Source organism: Macaca fascicularis, chromosome 14 (assembly GCF_037993035.2).
Source record: "Macaca fascicularis isolate 582-1 chromosome 14, T2T-MFA8v1.1".
NCBI lineage: Eukaryota > Metazoa > Chordata > Mammalia > Primates > Cercopithecidae > Macaca > Macaca fascicularis.
In genome coordinates this window covers 118,292,676-118,312,477 of record NC_088388.1, presented here as the reverse complement: position 1 = coordinate 118,312,477, position 19,802 = coordinate 118,292,676, and the positions used below count along the sequence as shown (strand labels likewise).

General features: G+C 45.0%; 1 protein-coding gene across 7 annotated transcripts in view; it reads right to left on the bottom strand.

Moving 5' to 3' along the window:
* The window catches only part of LOC123568680 (uncharacterized), a 183,234-nt gene that overhangs the window by 125,508 nt on the left and 37,924 nt on the right, over positions 1-19,802 (bottom strand). For 4 of the 7 annotated variants that reach the window (XR_012423794.1, XR_012423793.1, XR_012423791.1 and 1 more), the window contains exon 2: positions 12,778-12,869. The exons of the other annotated variants lie outside the window; for them this stretch is intronic. The gene's annotated coding sequence lies outside the window, so the exon portion shown is untranslated. The remainder of the gene's footprint in view (positions 1-12,777; positions 12,870-19,802) is intronic. 7 annotated transcript variants of the gene reach the window in all.

The following is a 19,802-nucleotide window of genomic DNA, read 5'->3' as shown; positions in this document are numbered from 1 at the left end:
TCATCTGTAATACTTCCTGGGACTCCCTTGGGCAGAGGGAAGTCTGCTCAGATACCTGGTTTCTACCACGATAGTTATAATCCAGGCATTGGCTGAAGTACTTCACTCTTTGAGATTTGATGAAGTTGACCAGGCTGGGTGCGGTGTCACCTGTAATCCCAGCACTTTGGGAGGCCGAGGCCGGCAAATCACTTGAGGTCAGGAGTTTGAGAGCAGCCTGGCCAACATGGTGAAATCCCATCTCTACTACAAATACAAAAATTAGCTGGGTGTGGTGGCACACACCTGTAGTCCCATCTACTTGAGGACTGAGGCACAAGAATTGCTTGAACCCGGGAAACGGAGGTTGCAGCGAGCCGACATCACACCACTGCACTCCAGCCTGAGCAACAGAGTGAGACTCTGTCTCAAAAAAAGAAAAAAAAAAAATTGCCTAAAATCCCATTCCCACCTCTGACCCAGTCTCTCTGGAGTTCTAAAGGGGATACTAGCTCATGGTTCTCCAGTTACCTCCACTTCAGTCCTGCTTTTGCCTAATTTATTCAATGAACATTTACATCATGATCTCATAACACTGCCCCATTCTGCCCTGAAATGACCCAGATATGAAATCATGCCACACAAAAATCTTTACAAGTTTAGTGGATTTGACTGAAGGTTTGTAGGGGAGAGTTACACTACAGAACCCAAATAATTTAAATTGAACTTAAGCATCCTGTCCTAATAACTGCATCAGTTTCCTTTCTGCCTTCCCACCTATGACTTGGTCTTGCCTTCTGCCCTCCATCATTACCAATTCCTGTATGTTTCTTTCACAGATCCGGTTGGACTATTGCTCTCCTTTCTCAGAATCTTGCTAAACCTTGTTTCCAAGCCCTCACTATCCATCACCACGTGACTCGGCAAGAAATTTTTGCAAACAGACATGGTTTCTTCCTAAGAGCAACTCCAGTGAAAGTTGTAAACATAAGAGTTTTCACTCCATTGTATATTGCCATATTGTGTTACAGTTGCTTGTTTTTAAGTGGTGCTCCTTAGAAATGGGAGAATTTGGCAGCAACTTGAGAGTGGGGTCCACACAGGTCTTACTGTTCCTCAGCTTCAGGCAGAAGTTTTTGAGATACTGATTTTTCCTTGCCATCTTCCCTTTTCCCTTTCCTTTATTCAAGAGAATTGACCATTCCTGTTCTTCCTTGCTTCTTTGAGGGCAGAGACTGCTGGTTGTTCCCCAGTAGTTATTATCTTCTTGTTGTTATGTTCGAACCCCCACATTTTCGCTGGACACATGGACATCCAGAACAAAGACTCCATTTCCCAACCTCCCTTGTTGTTAGATGTGGTTATGGGACTAAATTCGGTCCATTAATATCTGAGTAGCACGACATGCGCACCTTCCAGTTCTTGCTCTTAAAAAAAGGGTCACTCCCTTTCCTTCTTCTTTCACTTCCTGCTAGTCAGATGTGGACCAAGAAACAAGATGGAGAGCTCTGTGGGATCAGGAAGATAAAAACACTGTCCCAGAGGATGGCGGAGTAGCACATCAGAAGTGTGAATCCCAGCCCCAGCCCCATATCAGCCCTGATGCCCATGTTCAGACTACTTCATGAGAAAAGAATTAACCTCTCTTTGGTTTAAGCCACTGTGTTTTGGACTCCTCTGTTGCAGCAGTCAAACACAAACCCTAACTGTTTCAGTTTACCAGGGCTGCCATAATAAAGTACTACACACTGGATGGCTTCTATAGCAGACATTTATTTTCTCACAGTTCTGGAAACAGGAAGCCTGAGATCAAGATGTCAGCAGCATTTATTTCTTCTAAAGCATCTTCTTCTGCTGTCTTCACATGGTCCTCTCTCTGTGCACACACATACGTGTCCAAATCTCCTTCCTATAGGGACCCAGTCATATTGGATTAAGGTCCATTAAAGACCTCATTTTAACTTAATTCCATCTTTAAAGCCCTTATCTCCAGATACTTTACATTCTGAGATACTGGGAGGTAGAACTTCACCATATAATTGGCGGGGGGGCGGGGGGTGGCGAGGTACACAATCCAGACCATAATACCAACTAATATTCTTTTCTACCTGGCTCCTGCTTTCCCCTGAGTGAACACACTAGGTGTCCTTGAGGGAGAGGAGACTTGCTTGTAAACATGGGAAGAGAGATTTTTCTGAACTAAAAAGAGATTCTCCTGCTGGGTGTAGTGGTTCATGCCTGTAATCCCAGCATTTTAGGAAGCTGAAGTGGGAGAACTGCTTGAAGCCAGGAGTTCGAGACCAACCTGGGCAACATAGCAAGACCCCATCTCTATAAAACATTTTAAAAATTAGCTGAGCGTGGTGGTGCGCACCTGTAGTCCCAGCTACGCTGGAGGCTGAGGTGAGAGGATCACTTGAGCCTAGGAGTTTGAGGCTGCAGTGAGCTATGAGCACACTGTTGCACTCTGGCCTGGGCAACAGAACTATCTCTAAAAAAAAAAAAAAAAATTAACTAATTAAAAATTTTTTAAAAGATTCCCCTGAGCCAGAGAGGCAAGGAGGAAGATTTGTTTATGTTTGAGACAGGATCTTGCTGTGTTGCTCAGGCTGGAGCACAGTGGTGTGATCACAAAGTACTGTAGCCTCAATCTCCTGGGCTCAAACAATCCTCCCACCTTAGCCTTTCAAGTAGCTGGGACTGCAGTCATGCACCACCACACCTGGCTAATTTTTTTTTTGTAGAGACTACTGGCCTGGCTAATTTTTCTAATTTTTGTAGAGACAGGGTCTCACTATGTTATCTAGGCTGGTCTCGAATTTCTGGCCTCAAGTGTTCCTCCTGACCTGCCCTCCCAAAGTCCTGGGATTACAGGCATGAGCCAGTATCGCCAGCAGTGTGGACCACGGCCACCTCCCCATTCGTTCCCAGTGGATGACCAGTTCCACAGAGACACAGCTACATCTTTCCCAGCCTAGCCTGTGATTACCATGTCCTGAGCCTGAGACCTGAAGAGCCCAGCAGAGCAGACCCGAGGGAGCCTCAGCAGCACAGAAAGCAAACTGGGGGCTACAACCCCGGCCCTGGCTCTACTGTGACCTGGGACCTTTGCACTACCTGGGGCAGGGAGGCTACAAGAGGACAAAGATGCATTTCCCACAGCCCAGCAGAAAGGTGGCTTGGAGTCTAAAGTAAGTTGCCTTAAAGAAAATAAAGAAATGCATTATTTCTTGCATATCTGAGCTAATTAACTAAAATCAGTGCATTTGGATTCCCAATGCCTAACAGACTCTAATACAGAACAGCATGTTTGAAAAAGACAAATACAGGAAAGGGAAATGGGAAAAAAAGAAGACAGACATGGAAAAGCCCGGGCCAGCACCTCCTTGAGCCCCTCACCACCTTTCCCACCGGTGCCATGTTCCCCTCTTCTGAGCTGCATCTGGCGTTGATGAGACCACACATGTGTTACTTTCCTCGCATGTGTGTTCTTGCCTCGAAATCCCCATGGGGGATGAGCAACTCTAGGTGAAACACTACACCTCACTCACCCCACTGCCTCCAACCCATCTTCACCCCAGGTAGGGACTCAATTGGTGTTTCTTTTGTTTGTTTGGTTTTTGGTTTTTTTTGAGACGGAGTCTTGCTCTGCCACCCAGGCTGGAGTGCAGTGGCACAATCTCAGCTCACTGCAAGCTCCACCTCCCGGGTTCACACCATTCTCCTGCCTCAGCCTCCCAAGTAGCTGGGACTACAGGCGCCCGCCACCACACCCAGCTAATTTTTTGTATCTTTAGTAGAGACGGGGTTTCACCGTGTTAGCCAGGATGGTCTCGATCTCCTGACCTCCTGATCCACCCGCCTCAGCCTCCCAAAGTGCTGGGATTACAGGCGTGAGCCACCACGCCCGGCTTCAATTGGTGTTTTTTAAAAAAAAATTGAATGAAATGGGCCCTGGGTCAAGACACAAAAATAACAAGAAACACAGAGCTGACGCTGCTCAGAGGTGGAGGCAAGTGGAGACAGGTGGGGAAATCTTTCCAAGGAGCTGGGGGCTGGCCCTGGGAGAGGAGGAAGATGTGGATTGGAGCAGAGGAGCAGAGGAGCAGAGAAAGGTGGGTGGGGAAGGAACCAGACAACACCCCCAGGCATTTCAGGAACCAGCTCTGGGCCTTCAGAGGAGCCTGTCACAGTCCCTTCTCTTCCTGGTCATGATTTATTCAACTAAGCTGTGTCTGAGAATATCCTAGCAGGAGGTTGATTCTCTGAGGACCCAGCATGTGGGAGGACCCAGAGCACAGCCTCCAGATCCAGCCCCGGAATGATGCTGGATGCTTACCCCAGGCCTGCGATGTAGGCAGAGCAGACATCAGCCCGCTTCTCAGAGGATACCAAGGCCAGAGGGGGGACAGACCTCACCCAGGCTCACACAGGCCAAACGTTGCTGGAGGAGAAAAGAGGGGAACAGAACTGTCCTAGCATGAAGAAAGCATTTGTCCTCTGGTCTGAGGCCATATAAAGGTGGTAGTGGCCTAAGCCCCAAGACCCCCCAGCTCCACCCTCTGACTCAGCTCTCTGAGGGGTTGCCAGGTGAAGAGAAAGGAAATCTAGGCCCAAGCTGGAAGGAAGCAGCACCCGCTGGGTGAAATGGAGGAAAATCAGGCAGGAGATTATTTTCTGGCGCTCTCCCCTCAACTTGGGCATGCCCAGGAGCCAGCAAGCAAGCCTCGACCATCTGTGCCACCATGTCCCCAACTCTCAAAGCAGGGAAGATCTCAGCTGTGTTTTTGCTACACGAAGTCAACATGGTGTTCTGGTCCTGGGTCTGGTCCTTTGAAACAGTCAGAGGACACAGGTTTATATCCCTGCCTCACCTCCATGTGACCTGAGCAAGCCCTTTGAACTCTCTGAGGCTCAGTTTCCTCATCTGTAAGATGGGGATACTATAACCCGCTTGAAGAGCTGCTGAAAGGATCGGATGAGAAGTCATGTATGAAAGGCAGACAGAGACATGAGCAGCCTGGGCTTTGGAATTTGGGGGACTTCATTCTTGCCTGGCCCTATGTCACACAGATCTTCTCATCCGTGGACCCCACCCCATTCCAGGTCCTCACCCTTTAAATAAAAGGAAAATCTAGCTGGGGAGAAAGAGACATAAATCATAGATAAAGAACAAGAATGGAATCTAAGCACAGTTGTGTCTGCCAAAAGATGCTGCTCTAAAACATGCTGATGGAAGGGCTTTGGGGGCAAAGTGGTGCCCAGAACAGGATGCATCAAGGAATCTTCCACGGTGGACCAGGCATGTGAGCTGAGCCTAGGAACTTGTGGATTCCACCAGGCAGAGCCCTGCAGGAAAGGAAGCGATGGAGGCACAATGCAAGGAAGAATGTGACAACAAGGCAATCCGTGTGGCCGGGGCACAGTCTGTCCCACTGGGTGTGGGGCAGGGTGGGCACAGAGTCTAATCATCACGGTGCTACACACAGAGGAGTCTGGACTTGACCCAGAATGCTGGGGCTTCTAAACATTTTTTGATCACGAGAATCCTTTTTTTAAAAAATTAATACATTTATTTTGTGGAGCAGTTTTAGGTTCTCAGCAAAATTGAGCAGAAAGTACAGGCAGTTCCCACATACTCCCCTCCTCACCCACACACACAGCCTCCCCAACCATCAACATCCCTCATCAGAGAGGTTCATTTATGGCAGTGGATGAACCTACATTAACGCATCATTATCACCCAAAGTCCCTAGTTGACATTAGGGTCCACTATTGGTGTGTACATTTTATGGGTTTCGAAAAATATGTACTGACATGCATCCACCATGACAGTGTCAGACAGAGTCGCCTCACTGCTGTAAAAATCCTCTCTGCTCTGTCTGTTCATTCCTCCCTCCCCCCCAACTCCTGGCAACCACCGATGTTTTACTGTCTTCATAGTTTTGCATTTTCCAGAATGTCAGGCAGTTGGAATCATACAGTGTTTGGCCTTTTCAGATTGGCTTCTTTCACTAAACAATGTGCATTTAAAATTCCTCTGTGTCTTTTCATGGTTTGAGAGCTCACTTCTTTCTACTCTGAGTAACATTTCACTGTCTGAATAAGAATCCCCTTTTTAATGTTGAAATAATTTGGGTATCCCCCTGATACAACAATCACATTTTTAGAATCTACAGATTGAAATGCCTAACAACAAAAACGGCAATGAACTGTGTGTGTGTTATTGACTCTAGTCACCTTTAAATTCACATCTCATATCTCTGGGGCCAAAAAAAGGCCAACATGACAGTGCTTGATGCTGCACATGGATTCACAGATCCCAGGGGCTGGCGGCCTCAAGTTAGGGATGCAGCTATCTAAGGATCTTCAGTCACGCACAGGACTTGTCAGATTTTCACTTTTAAAAGATCGCTCTGCCTAGTTGTATCCTAGGACGGATGCCAGGATGCTCTTCCCACATGCCCCAGGACAACTCTGCAAACAAGAATGCAGCCACACGTGGTAGGCGCAGTCGCACCGAAGTCACAGAGAATCCACTGAAAATCCACATCGACATAGTCAACCAAAAACCTTACCCAGGTTATGCTTCCAAACAAAAACTCGCTTTAGAAACAACACTGAAGAGTCCAGAACCCAAATTTGGTTTCAGAATTGAAGATATGGGTACCTACTCCAGAAAAGGCCAGGGCCTACAGAGGCCTTAGAACCAAACCTAGGACATGGACAAGACAGAAGACAGGATTCAAGGTAGAGAAGCCAGATGGTGTTGTTCCAAACACACCTTCTCCCAATTATATACCCTAATCAAGGTGTGTGAGAACAACCCTTACTCTAGGATTGATTCCAGAGGACAACTCGCTCTGGAAATTGGGGTTCTAACAGCCAAGAGTCCAAATTTCATTTCAAAATTAAAGATTTAGATTTAGATCCTGGCTCAGAGAAAAAGAGATCCTGATCAGGCCTTAGAACAAAAATAAGAGACATGACCTCTGAGATGAGACAGTTCAAGATACACCATTTTGTGTAGCTTCTGTCCCTCAGATATCAGATTTCTCTGGAGCCAGGAGTGGGAGCATAGAAGCAAGTTCAGTGTATCTGACAGTGTTGCCCTGGGCTCCAGATATCTCTTTCACTCTTCCTGGGTCTTCAATTCCCCCCTGGGCCTAGAAGCTGAGCCTCCTGGAGATGGTAGGCCAGGTTTCAGGAGCCAGAGACAGGTAGAAGCAAGAGGCACCTTACAGAGCTACTGACCCGGTCTGGCTGTAGAGTTCAGGAGAGCTCAAAGACCATGCAAATGTAATTAATACAAACCATTTTGCCATCATCAGGGTAATCATTGATTCAGGGAAAAATCGTCAGTGGAGGTTAAAACCTTAAGTGAATGTTTGATGAGGAACAAGAAATACATTACCTCAAAAAGTCTTCCCACAGATTACTTATTAATTGAAAAAGAAAAATTGATAATTTTGCAGTGGAGAAACCTGGTAGACTCCCCCTTCACCCAGTGGTTAAAATTCATTTCACCTGTAACAGCAGCAACTGACATGAGGTACCCGTGATATGACAGACTGAGAAGAACACAGTCACTTCTGTGGTTCGCACTGCCCAAATGTGTAAACTGAACATAATTATGAGGAAATGCCAGACACCCCCAAATTGAGTGACAGGCTGCAAAGTAACAGCCGTGCATGCTTTAAAAAATGGACTGAAAATGGCAATAGGAATGGAGATAAAAGTAAGTTAACAGAAGGAAGATTTAGAAAGCAAGTCTAACGAGCTACTGTCTTCCAGGTATAGTATGTGTTGCCATCTCTTTGTTGCGGGGAGGTTCACAGTCAGAGGCCTGTTCATGCCTACCATTTCCCTCCAGAAATGCTCAAGAAACTGCTCACACTGGGTACTCAGCATTGATTTTCACTTTAATCTTTTCATCCTTTTTAAATGTTTAAAATAATTTAAATGTGTTAATTGAAGTTTTTTTTTTTTTTTTAACTTAACTTGAAAAGGTAGTTCTCAAACATAATATAAAGTGGAAGAAGAAGACACAAAGAGTACATGTTACAGGATTCCATTTATATAAATTGCTAAACTAGGCAAAATTAATTCCTGGTGATAAAGGCCAAGCTATGAGACTCACGCATCCCGATTTCAAAACTTACTTCAAAGCTACAGTAATCAAAACAGTGAGGTACTGCCATAAAAATAGACATGGAGATATACAAACCAATGGAACAGAACAGAAAGTCCAGAAATAAACCCATACACCTACACCCAATTAATGTTTCAACAAGTGTGCCAAGACTATTCAGTGAGGAAAGATAACCATCAACAAACGGTGATGGGAAAACTAGATATTCGCATGCAAAAGAATGAAGCTATGTCATACCACACACAGAAATTAACTCGAAATGAATCAACAACCTGTGTAAGGGCTAAAACTACAAAACTTTTAGAAGAAAACGTAAGGGTAAATCTTCATGACCTTGGATTTGGCAATGGATTAATAGATATGACACCAAAAGCATACGCATCCAAAGAAAAAACAGGCAAGTTGAACTTCACCAAAATTAAAAACTTTTGTGCATCAAAGGATATCATGTGAAAAAAACAGAAATTTCTCAAAAGAAGAAATACGAATGGCAAACAGGTATATGAAAAAGTGCTCAACACTGATCATCAGAGAAATGCAAATCAAAACTACAATGAGATATTATCTCACCCCAGTTAAAAATGGCTTTTATTCAAAGGACAGGAAATGACAAATGCTGGAGAGGATGTAGAGAAAAGGGACCCTGGTACACTACTAGTGGGAATGTAAATTAGTACAGCCACTATAAAAAACAGTTTGGAGGTTCCTCAAAAAACTAAAAACAGAGCTACCATATTATACAGCAATCCCACTATTAGGTAGATATCCAAAAGAAAAGAAATCAGTATATTAAAGAGATATCTGCACTCCCATGTTTATTGCAGCACTGTTCACAATAGCCAAAATTTGGAAACAACCCAAGGGTCTGTCAAGAGATGAATGGATAAAGAAAATGTAGTACATGCACACAATGGAGTACAATCTGCCATAAAAAGAATGAGAGCCTGTCATTTGCAACAATATGGATGGAACTGGAGGCCATTATGTTAAGTGAAATAAGCCAGGCATGGAAAGACAAACTTCACATGTTCTCATTTAATTGTGGGAGCTAAAAATTCAAACAATTGAACTCATGGAGATAGAGAGTAGAAGGATGGTTACCAGAAGCTGGGAAGGACAGTGTGGGGGTGGGGAAGAAGGATGGATGGTCAATAGGAACAAAAAAAAAATAGCAAACAGATTATTATTCAATAATAAATTAATTGTACATTTTAAAATAACCAAAAGGGTATCACTGGATTGTTTGTCACACAAAGGATAGACGCTTGAGGTGACAGGTATCTCATTTGCCCTGATGAAATTATTACACATTGTATGCCTATATCAAAATATTCCATATGCCCCATAAATATATACACCTGCTACAACATATACACCTAGCCACAAAAATTTTAAATTAAAAACAATTAAATGAAAAAAAAATTTTAAGTGAAAAGACAATTGTTATGGACTGAATGTTTGTGTCCCCCCAAATTCATCTGTTGAATCCCTAACCCCCAGTACAGCTATATTTGGAGATGGGGCCTCTAAGGAAGTAATAGAGGCTGGATGAGATCACAAGGGCAGGGCCCTAATCTGATAGGATTAGTGCCCTTACGGAGTGATACAGTCTGGATGTCTGTCCCTCCAAATCGCATGCTGAAATGTGATCCCCAGTGTTGGAGGTGGGGCCTGGCGGGTGGTGTTTGGGTCATGGGGGTGGATCCCTCACGAATGGCTTGGTGCCCTCCCCTGTGGTAATGAGTGAGTTCTTGCTCTGTTAATTAATGTAAGAGCTGGTTGTTTAAAAGAGCCTGGCACCTCCTCCCTTTCTGTCTTGCACCCGCTCTCCCCACGTGATGCACCTCCTCCCCCTTCATGAGTAAAATCTTCCTGAGGCCATGAGTAAAAGCTTCCTGAGGCCTCAGCAGAAGCCGAGCAGATGCTGGTGCCATGCTTGTACAGCCTGCAGAACTATGAACCTCTTTTATTTTATTTTATTTTTTAAATTTTTTTGAGATGCCCAGACTGGAGAGTGGTGGCATGATCTCTGCTCACTGGGTTCTGCCTCCTGGGTTCAAGCGATTCTCCTGTCTCAGCCTCCCAAGTAACTGGGATTACAGGCGCTCGCCACCACACCTGGCTAATGTTGTATTCTTAGTAGAGACGGGGTTTTACCATATTGGCCAGGCTGGTCTTGAACTCCCGACCACAAGTGATCCACCCACCTCGGCCTCCCAAAGTGCTGGGATTACAGGCGTGAGCCACTGCACCCGGCCCTCTTTTCTTTATAAATTACCCAGCCTCAGGTATTCCTTTACAGCAACATGAAACACTAGTACAAAGAGATATGAGACACCAGAGAGCTCTCTTGCTCCTATCCCACCCCCAGTGAGGAAAGGCTGCATGAGGACACAGGGAGAAGATAAGAGTCTACAAGCCTTAGGAAGTAAGCCCTCTCCAGAAACCAAACTGTCTGAAACCTGGATCGTGGACTTATGGCTTCCAGAACTATGACAAAATAAAATTTCTGATGTTTAAACCACTCAGCCTATGGTATTTCATTATGGCAGCCTGAACAGACTAAGACGGCAACTTACAGAATGTAAGAAAATATTTGTAAATCCTATATTTTAAGTGTCTAGTATCCAGAATACATAAAGCATTCTTATAACTCAACAAAATAAACAACCCAATAAAAAGGGGAACGGGTTCACATTCTAAGAGGATGGAAGTGAAAAAAGAAATAAATAAGGGCAAAAATCTTGAATAGACATTTCTCCAAAGAAGATACACAAATGGCCAATAAGCACATGAAAAGATGCTCAATATCATTAGTCATTAGGAAAATGCAAATCAAAACCACAGTGAGAAACCACTTCACAACCACTAGAATGACTGTAATTTTTTTTTTTTAAAAAAAAAAAAAGGAGGCCAGGCACAGTGGCTCACGCCTGTAATCCCAGCACTTTGGGAGGCCAAGGTGGGCAGATCACGAGGTCAGGAGACAGACAGCATCCTGGCTAACACGGTAAAACCCCGTCTCTACTAAAAATACAAAAAATTAGCCAGGCGCGGTGGCGGACGTCTGTAGTCTCAGCTACTCAGGGGGCTGAGGCAGGAGAATGGCGTGAACCCAGGAGGCAGAGCTGGCAGTGAGCCGAGATCGCACCACTGCACTCCAGCCTGGGCGACAGAGCAAGACTCCATCTCAAAAAAAAAAAAAAAAGAGAAGAAGGAATAACTGTTGGTAACTGTTGATGAAAATACGAAGACACTGGAAGCTTTGTGCATTAAGAGTGGAATATGAAATGGTACCACCTCTGTGCAAAATAGTTTGGTATTTCCTCAAAAAATTAAACACCAAATGTTCATGTGACCCAGCAATTCCGCTTCTAGGTATATACCCAAAAGAATTTAAAACAGCTATTTATTTATTTACTTTTCTTTTTTTTGAGACAGAGTCTCACTCTGTCACTCAGGCTGGAGTGCAGTGGTACAATCTCGGCTCACTGCAACCTCCACCTCCCGGGTTCAAGCACTTCTCCTGCCTCAGTCTCCCAAGTAGCTATAGGGACTATAGGCACATGCCACCATACCCAGCTAATTTTTGTATTTTTAGTAAAGATGGTGTTTCACCATGTTGGCTAGGCTGGTCTCAAACTCCTGATCTCAAGTGATCCACCCACCTCAGCCTCTCGAAGTGCTGTGATTACGGGCACGAGCCACCACACCTGGCCAAAACAGCTATTTAAACAAACATTTGTACACAAATGCTCTTAGCAGCACTATTCACAATAGCCAAAAAGTGGAAATAACTCGAATGTCTATCAACAGATGAATGGATAAATGATAATACAGTATAGACATACAGTGAACTATAATTCAGCAATAAAAAGGAATGAGGTACTGATACATGCTAGAATATGGATGAACCGGGATATTGGTTTCATGCGTAAACCTTGAAAACACTGTGCTAAGTAAAAGAATTAGACATATAAGGTTACATATTGTAATTAGAAATATCCAAAATAGGTAAATTCCTACAGATAGAAAGCAGGCTGATGATTACCAGGGGCTGGGAGTAGAGGGAATAAACAGTAACTGCTTAATGGACACAAAGTTTTCCTTATGATAAAGCTGGGCACAGTGACTCACGCCTGTAATCCCAGTACTTTGAGAGGCAGAGGTGGGTGGATCACCTGAGGCCAGGAGTTCAAGACCAGCCTGGCCAACATGTTGAAACTCCGTCTCTACTAAAAATACAAAATTTAGCCAGGCATGGTGGTGGGCTCCTGTAATCCCAGCTACTTGGGAGGCTAAGGCAGGAGAATCTCTTGAGCCTCAGAGGCAGAGGTTGCAGTGAACTGAGATCATGCCACTGCACTCCAGCCTGGGTGATAGAGTGAGACTCTGTCTCCAAAAAAAAAAAAAAACTGTGATAAAAGTTTTCTTTTTGTGAGAGTCATTCCCAAGCAATAATAAAAAATAAAATTTTAAAAGTTTTCCTTGAGATAAAAATGTTTTGGAACATGACAGAGGTGGTCATTGTGAGTCATACGAAATGCCACGGAATTGTATGCTTTAAGTAGGTTAATTTTATGTTATGTGAATTTCACTTCAATGAAAAAAATCAAGAAAAAAACCCAGGTTAGGGATTAGCTCACCTTGCAGTGGGGTTAGTGCCTGGAACATGGGCATGAGGGTAGCTCCTGAAGGGCTGGTCAACTCAGGTTCTTGGGCTGGGTTCTGGTTGCACCTGTGTGTGAATTTGCCAAAAGTCATCAAGCCATATACCAGCGATCTGCACATGCTGTCTATGTGTTTTAAACTCCAACAAAAGGAAGTTTTGCTTTCTTTTTATAAAAAGGAAGTTCTTCCTGCTGCATTTAAGATGGTAACAGTAGCTTTTATCCAGTGACAGGGCCAGGGTGAGGGTAACATGAAATGATTCATGCAAGTGCAGGGTCAGATCCTGTCTTTGTTTAGAATCGAGATATTTTGGCCAGGCGCAGTGGCTCGCACCTGTAATCCCAGCACTCTAGGCCAAGGCAGGCAGACTGCCCAAACTCAGGGATTTGAGACCAGCCTGGGCAACATGGTGAAACCCCGTCTCTACTGAAACACACACACACAAAAAAAAATTAGCTGTGTATGGTGGAGTGTGCCTATAGTCCCAGCTACTTGGGAGGCTGAGGCATGAGAATCACTTGAACCTGGGAGGTAGAGGTTGCAGTGAGTCAAGATCGCACCACTGCACTCCAGCCTGGGCAACACAGCGAGACTCCATCTCAAAAAAAAAAAAAAAAAGAAAAAAAAAGAATATTGATATTTTATTCACCAGGCTTTCATAATAGTATTTATATTGGTTATTGAGGTTTTTGGCATCCCCTTTGCTATATATAGTCTGAATGTTTGTGTCACGCCAAAATTCATGTTGAAACTTAACTCCCAAAGTGATGGCATTAAGAGGTGAGAGTCAATTAGGTCCGAACGGCTCTGCCCTCGTGAATGGGATTACTGCCCTTATAAAAGAAGTCCCCGTGGTGGAGAAACAGGAATGCTTTTACACTGTTAGTGGGAGAGTCAATTAGTTCTACCTTTGTGGAAAACAGTGTGGCGATTCCTCAAGGATCTAGAACCAGAAATACCATTCGAGCTGGCAGTCCCATTACTGGGTATATACCTAAAGGATTATAAATAATTCTACTATAAAGACACATGCACGGCCAGGTGTGGTGGCTCACACCTGTAATCCCAGCACTTTGGGAGGTCAAGGCAGGCGGATCACCTGAGGTCAGGAGCTCAAGACCAGCTTGACCAATATGGAGAAACCCCATCTTGACTAAAAATACAAAATTAGCCAGGCATGGTGGCACATGCCTGTAATCCCAGCTACTCAGGAGGCTGAGGCAGGAGAATCACTTGAACCTGGCAGGCTCAGGTTGCAGTGAGCTGAGATCATACCATTGCACTCCAGCCTGGGCAACAGAGCAAGACTCCATCTCAAAAAAAAAAAAAAAAAAAAAAAGACACATGCACACATATGTTTATTGCAGCATTATTTACAATAGCAAAGACTTGGAACCAATGCAAATGTCCATCAATGACAGACTGGATGAAGAAAATGTGGCACATATATACCATGGAATACTATGCAGCCTTAAAAAAGAATGAGTTCATGTCCTTTGCAGGGACATGGATAAAGCTGGAAGCCATCATTCTCAGCAAACTAACACAGGAACAGAAAACCAAATACCTCACTTGTAAGTGGGAGGTGAACAATGAGAACACATGGACACAGGGAGGGGAACATCACACACCGGGGCCTGTTGGGGGTTGGGGGGCAAGGGGAGGGAGAGCATTAGGACAAATACCTAATGCATACAGGGCTTAAAGGGATGACAGGTTGATAGGTGCAACAAACCACCATGGCACATGTATACCTATGTAACAAACCTGCATGTTCTGCACATGTAGCCCAGAACTTAAAGTAAAATTTAAAAGTTAAAATTAAAATACTCTTGGAGGATTCATTTATGAAATTAGATCCTCTCATTATGAAGGGAAGTTTTAAGACTGTGTTACTTTCCCTTGGATGAAATAGAAACTGTTTGGCCGGGCTTGGTGGCTCAAGCCTGTAATCCCAGCACTTTGGGAGGCCGAGACGGGCGGATCACGAGGTCAGGGGATCGAGACCATCCTGGCTAACATGGTGAAACCCCGTCTCTACTAAAAAATACATAAAACTAGCCGGGTGAGGTGGCAGGCGCCTGTAGTTCCAGCTACTCGGGAGGCTGAGGCAGGAGAATGCCGTGAACCCGGGAGGCGGAGCTTGCAGTGAGCTGAGATCCGGCCACTGCACTCCAGCCTGGGCGACAGAGCGAGACTCTGCCTCAAAAAAAAAAAAAAAAAGAAATAGAAACTGTTTAAGTAAGTATATAGTCGTGCTTCACTCAACAACAGGGATACATTCTGAGAAATGCATCATTAGGCAATTTCATCACTGGGAGAACGTCATAGAGTGTACTCATACAAACCTAGATGGTACCGCCTACTACACACGGGCTGTATGGGAGAGCCTTTTACTCCTAGTCTATAAACATGTACAGCCTGTGACTGTACTGAACACTGCAGGCAACTGTAACACGATGGTCAGTATGTGTGCATCTAAACATATCGAAACACAGAAAAGGTACAGTAAAAATATGTTTCCAACTAAGGAAACCTAGAAGAGCTCACTAGGGAGTTTTGCTTGCTTGTTTCTTTTTTTTAATGAAGATTAGCAACAGTGCCTCAGCACTGAACCCAGAAAACCAGAAAAAAGCAAAAGTACTAATCATTAGGGAAATGATAGTGATAACTTGCATAGGGCTTGAGGCTGGCTCTCTTCTAAATAGAAGAGTCAGGAAGACATTTCTGGGGAGGTGATATTTTTCGCCAACATCTGCCACATGAAAATGAATGAAGCAGGCAAAGATGCAGTGGTTTCCAGACCAGGGTTTACCAACTATTGGTTGTTATTTTAGGCCAGGTAACTCTTTGCTGGGGACTGTCCTGCATGTTGTGGGATGTTAGGCAGCATCCCTGGCCTCTGCCCACTAAATGCCAATACCATCCCCAACTCACCCCAATTGCAACAACCAAAAATGTCTCCAGACATGGCCTCATATCCCCTGAGGAAGGGAGGGGAGTAGAGGGTGGGAGAATAACCCAAGTAGAGAAGCACTGTTCCCTAAAAACAGAGTGTGTTCAAGGGCCCTGAGGTGGGAAATGGTTGAAACCTCTAGGGACCAAAAGAAAGGCTGTCAGGTGTGATGCTGGTGAGGAAGATGGTGGTGAGGCGGAGAGGGTCGTGAGGTCTCCACATGCAGCCCCTTGTGGGAATTTGAGTTTCCTTCTAAGAAACATGGGAGGCTGAGCCACTGAAGGTTTTAAAGTTGGGCGGGCCATGATCTGCGGAATGCTGGGGAATGGCCTGTAAGGGGTGTGAATGGAGGCAGAGGATCATTTAGGAGGTTCAAAGAACACTCAAGAATAGTGTTGAAGAGCTCAGCCCCTTACCAGCTGATGAACTTCTCAGTGCCTCAGCTTCCTCGTTTGTGAAAGGGGGATGGTGATAGTACAGCTACCCTGAGGGTGACTGTGAGGGTGAAAAGCAGCTGGTGTGGGCAATGTACCCAGCACAGTGCTGACACACCGCAAGCACTTTGGATGCCATGCTCTTATTATGACTGCACTAGTCCAGAAGGAGATGATGCAGGCTCTGAGTGGGGCAGTGAAATCACTCCTGCAGAGGGCTGCAGCTGAAGCGGCTGTGGAGTTAAAAGGGTTACTGATGGTGCAAGAGCATGGGGAGAAGTAGGCAAAAAAGAAAGCTAACAGGAGGTGAAGCACACAGGAACCACAATGGGCTAGACAAGCAGGTGCAGATGAAGACATCGCAGACAACTTCAGGGGCTTGGCTTAAGCAATTGCATGCATGGGGCGGGGAGGCTCCCATCTATGTGATGGCAAAGACTGGACGTCAATTTAGGACATAGTAAACGATTTGATATGGCCATGTAGATATATTAAGTCATTGCTAATCGATGGGTCAGAGCTCGGGGAAGAGTTCTGGACTGCAGATAGAGGTCTGTTCTTCATCTTTTACAAAGAAAACATTTAAATAATTTAATTTGAATTAAATATTTAGTAATAATAGTCAAAGGAGCTGGGCATGGTGGCTTACACTTGTAATTCCATGATTTGGGGAGGCTGAGGCTGGAGGATGGCTTGAGGCCAGGAGTTTGAAACCAGCCTGGGCCATACAGTGAGACCATCTCTTCAAAAAAGTAAAATCATTACTGGGCATCGTGGCACACACCTGTAGTCCCAGCTACTTGGGAGGCTGAGGTAGATGATCACTGGAGCCCAGGAGTTCAAGGCTGCAGTGAGCTATGATTGTGCCATAGCACACAAGTGTGGGCAACAGAGCAAGAGCCTATCTAATAATAATAATAATAATAATGGCACCCAAATTCTAAAGAATTTGTCCTACAGATAGATCAAACATATGAAATTACATTTGCATAAATCATTCATTAGAGCATTGTTTGTAATAGTATAGTTTGCAAATCACCTAAATAGCCATTGATATAGGACTCATCAAATATACAGTAATATGTCCATAAAATGGAATATTATACAATTGATAAAAATAAGTCAACTGCATATGTTGTCATACAGAACGACCCCCAAGAGACATTGTTCAGTGAAAAAAAGGCAAGAGGCAAAATAAAGTGTATAATAGACTACATTTGTGTGCTCCCTACTCCCAACAAAAAAATAGATTTGCTAATATTGTTACATGCATGGAAGATTTCTGGAAGTTACACAGTTGCTAACAACTGTAGCAATAGCTAGAGGACAGGATTTGATGAAAGATGTACTTTTTACTCTATGTTCTTACTTCCATTGTATTTGGAACCACATACATGTATTAGACTTTTTTTAAGTATACAATTTCTTAAAAAAAAAAAAAAAACAAATAGGCCAGGCGCAGTGGCTCATGCCAGTAATCCCAGCACTTTGGGAGGCTGAGGCGGGCAGATCACAAGGTCAGGAGATCGAGATCATCCTGGCTAACACGGTGAAACTCTATCTCTACTAAAAATACAAAAAAAAATTAGCTGGGCATGGTGGCGGGGACCTGTAGTCCCAGCTACTCGGGAGGCTGAGGCAGGAGAATGGCGTAAAACCAGGGTGGGGAGCTTGCAGTGAGCCGAGATCGCGTCACTCACTTCACTCCAACTTGGGCGACAGAGTGAGACTCTGTCTCAAAAAAAAAAAAACAAAACATGGTTGGAGTTGGTGAATTACTCTAGTAGCAGCATGGAGGAAGAGACTGGAGACAGGATACCAGCTAGCAGGCTACTGCAATGGTCTAAGCAAGAGAGATGAAGACTAGGGGTTAAGGCTGTGTCAGTGAGGATGGAGAGAAAGATCTGGCTCCAAGGAGCATTCTGCAGATAGAATCCAAAGTTGGATGAATGACTGGATATAGGCAGTGAAGATGAGAAAGGATGACCCACAGGATTTGGCTGAGAAAGATTTCAGGCTTGGAGTCACTTGCCTCAGGTCTGCCCCTTCCTCCAATACCCTCTGGGAGGCTCAAAGGACAGAGATCTGCCTGGGTGAGCTGAAGACAGGGGTATCCAGGGCTGAGGTTGTACCTGAGTGAGCAGAGCTCCTACTGCTGCCAACTCACACACATGTGCACACACACATGCGTGCACACGCACACACATGCACACCATCACATGGACTCTCAGGCTGCTCCCCATGCTCTCACCCGGAGAAGCTGAAACTCACATGCTTTCCTACACAGTGCACTTTGGAAAAATGAACACCCACGACATTCTCCTTTCCTTCCTGCCAAGGAGCAGCAGAAATGCCTCGAATATAAAGAAAGTATTTCTGACTTTCTTCCTCTTCCCTACTGGGAGGTGAATTTCCCCCCCCTTTGGAGCAGCCCAACCCAGAGTCGCTGCAGCATGCTTCATTTGCATTCTGCAACTACTAACTGAAGCCAGCTGGCAAGGGATGTTGGGGAATTGTCGGCTTCTTTGGAAGGTGGTGGGGATGCTACAGCTTGTATATCAGGGAGCAGCAGCTTGCTTACAAAGCACTTTTGCTGTTGATGGGTCCTGGCTGTGGACAGTTGAGGTAGAAGTGGCCTCGGACAACCGTGGGATCTCTGCTTGTGTATTTTTTCTTCAAAAGACGTTAAAAAAAAAAAAAAAAAAAAAAAAAACTAACTGCTCACATTCCACAAGGATGAGTCTTGCTTATTCCCTAGGCGTAGCTGTCCCTGACAAAAAAAAAAAAAGCTAACTCATTTTCTCTGTGCTGGAGAGACTGACTCAGTCTCGGGGGCTATCCTCACCTCTCAGACAGCCCTGTCTGGCTCTCCTTTGGCTTGGTGCACACTGAGAACAGCTGAGCTCAGCCAAACCGAAACCACAAGGTTGAAGCTGAGCAGCCCCACACCTCATGCCTGGAGTGTCCATGCCAGATGCTGTGCTGCCCGGCCGGAAGTCACAAGGGGGATCTCACCAGGAGGCAGGCCCAGGCCTCCACAGAAGATGCTGGCTGTCTCTCAGCCATCCTGCAAGCCACCTCCCAGGCCAGCCCCTCAGGAGAAGAAGGGACCCTGTGGCCCTCAAGCAGCTGCTGCTCATTTAAAAGCTCCTCTTTGCTTTGCAGCCTCCATCTTGTCTCCCCACTTGCTCCTCAACCCACGACTATATTAACCATGTCTTTTATTTTCTCTATTATGATGTTTTAACATCTGAGGTGACTGTTCCTCCCACGGTTAGCCAATTCGTAGAGATCGGAGATAACTCTCCCACTCAACCAGTCCAGAGTGCACGCTCCAAACGCCTCCTTTATTGACTTTCACACTCAGAGCCACCAGCCACCTGCCCTGATTGCCCAAGGCCAGGTTCCACACAACTAGGACAGCTCCTATGCCCAGAGCCCACTGCAATTATTCACGCCCTTACTCCTTAGGTTTATCCAAAAACATGTATTGTGTGACTCTACTTTGTGCCAGGAACTGGAAGCCCCAGAGCTACAGCAGTAAATAATACGGGTCTTGACCCCAAGGAAGTGTGCATCACACCACCCTCCTCCCCAGAAGCCACCTCCC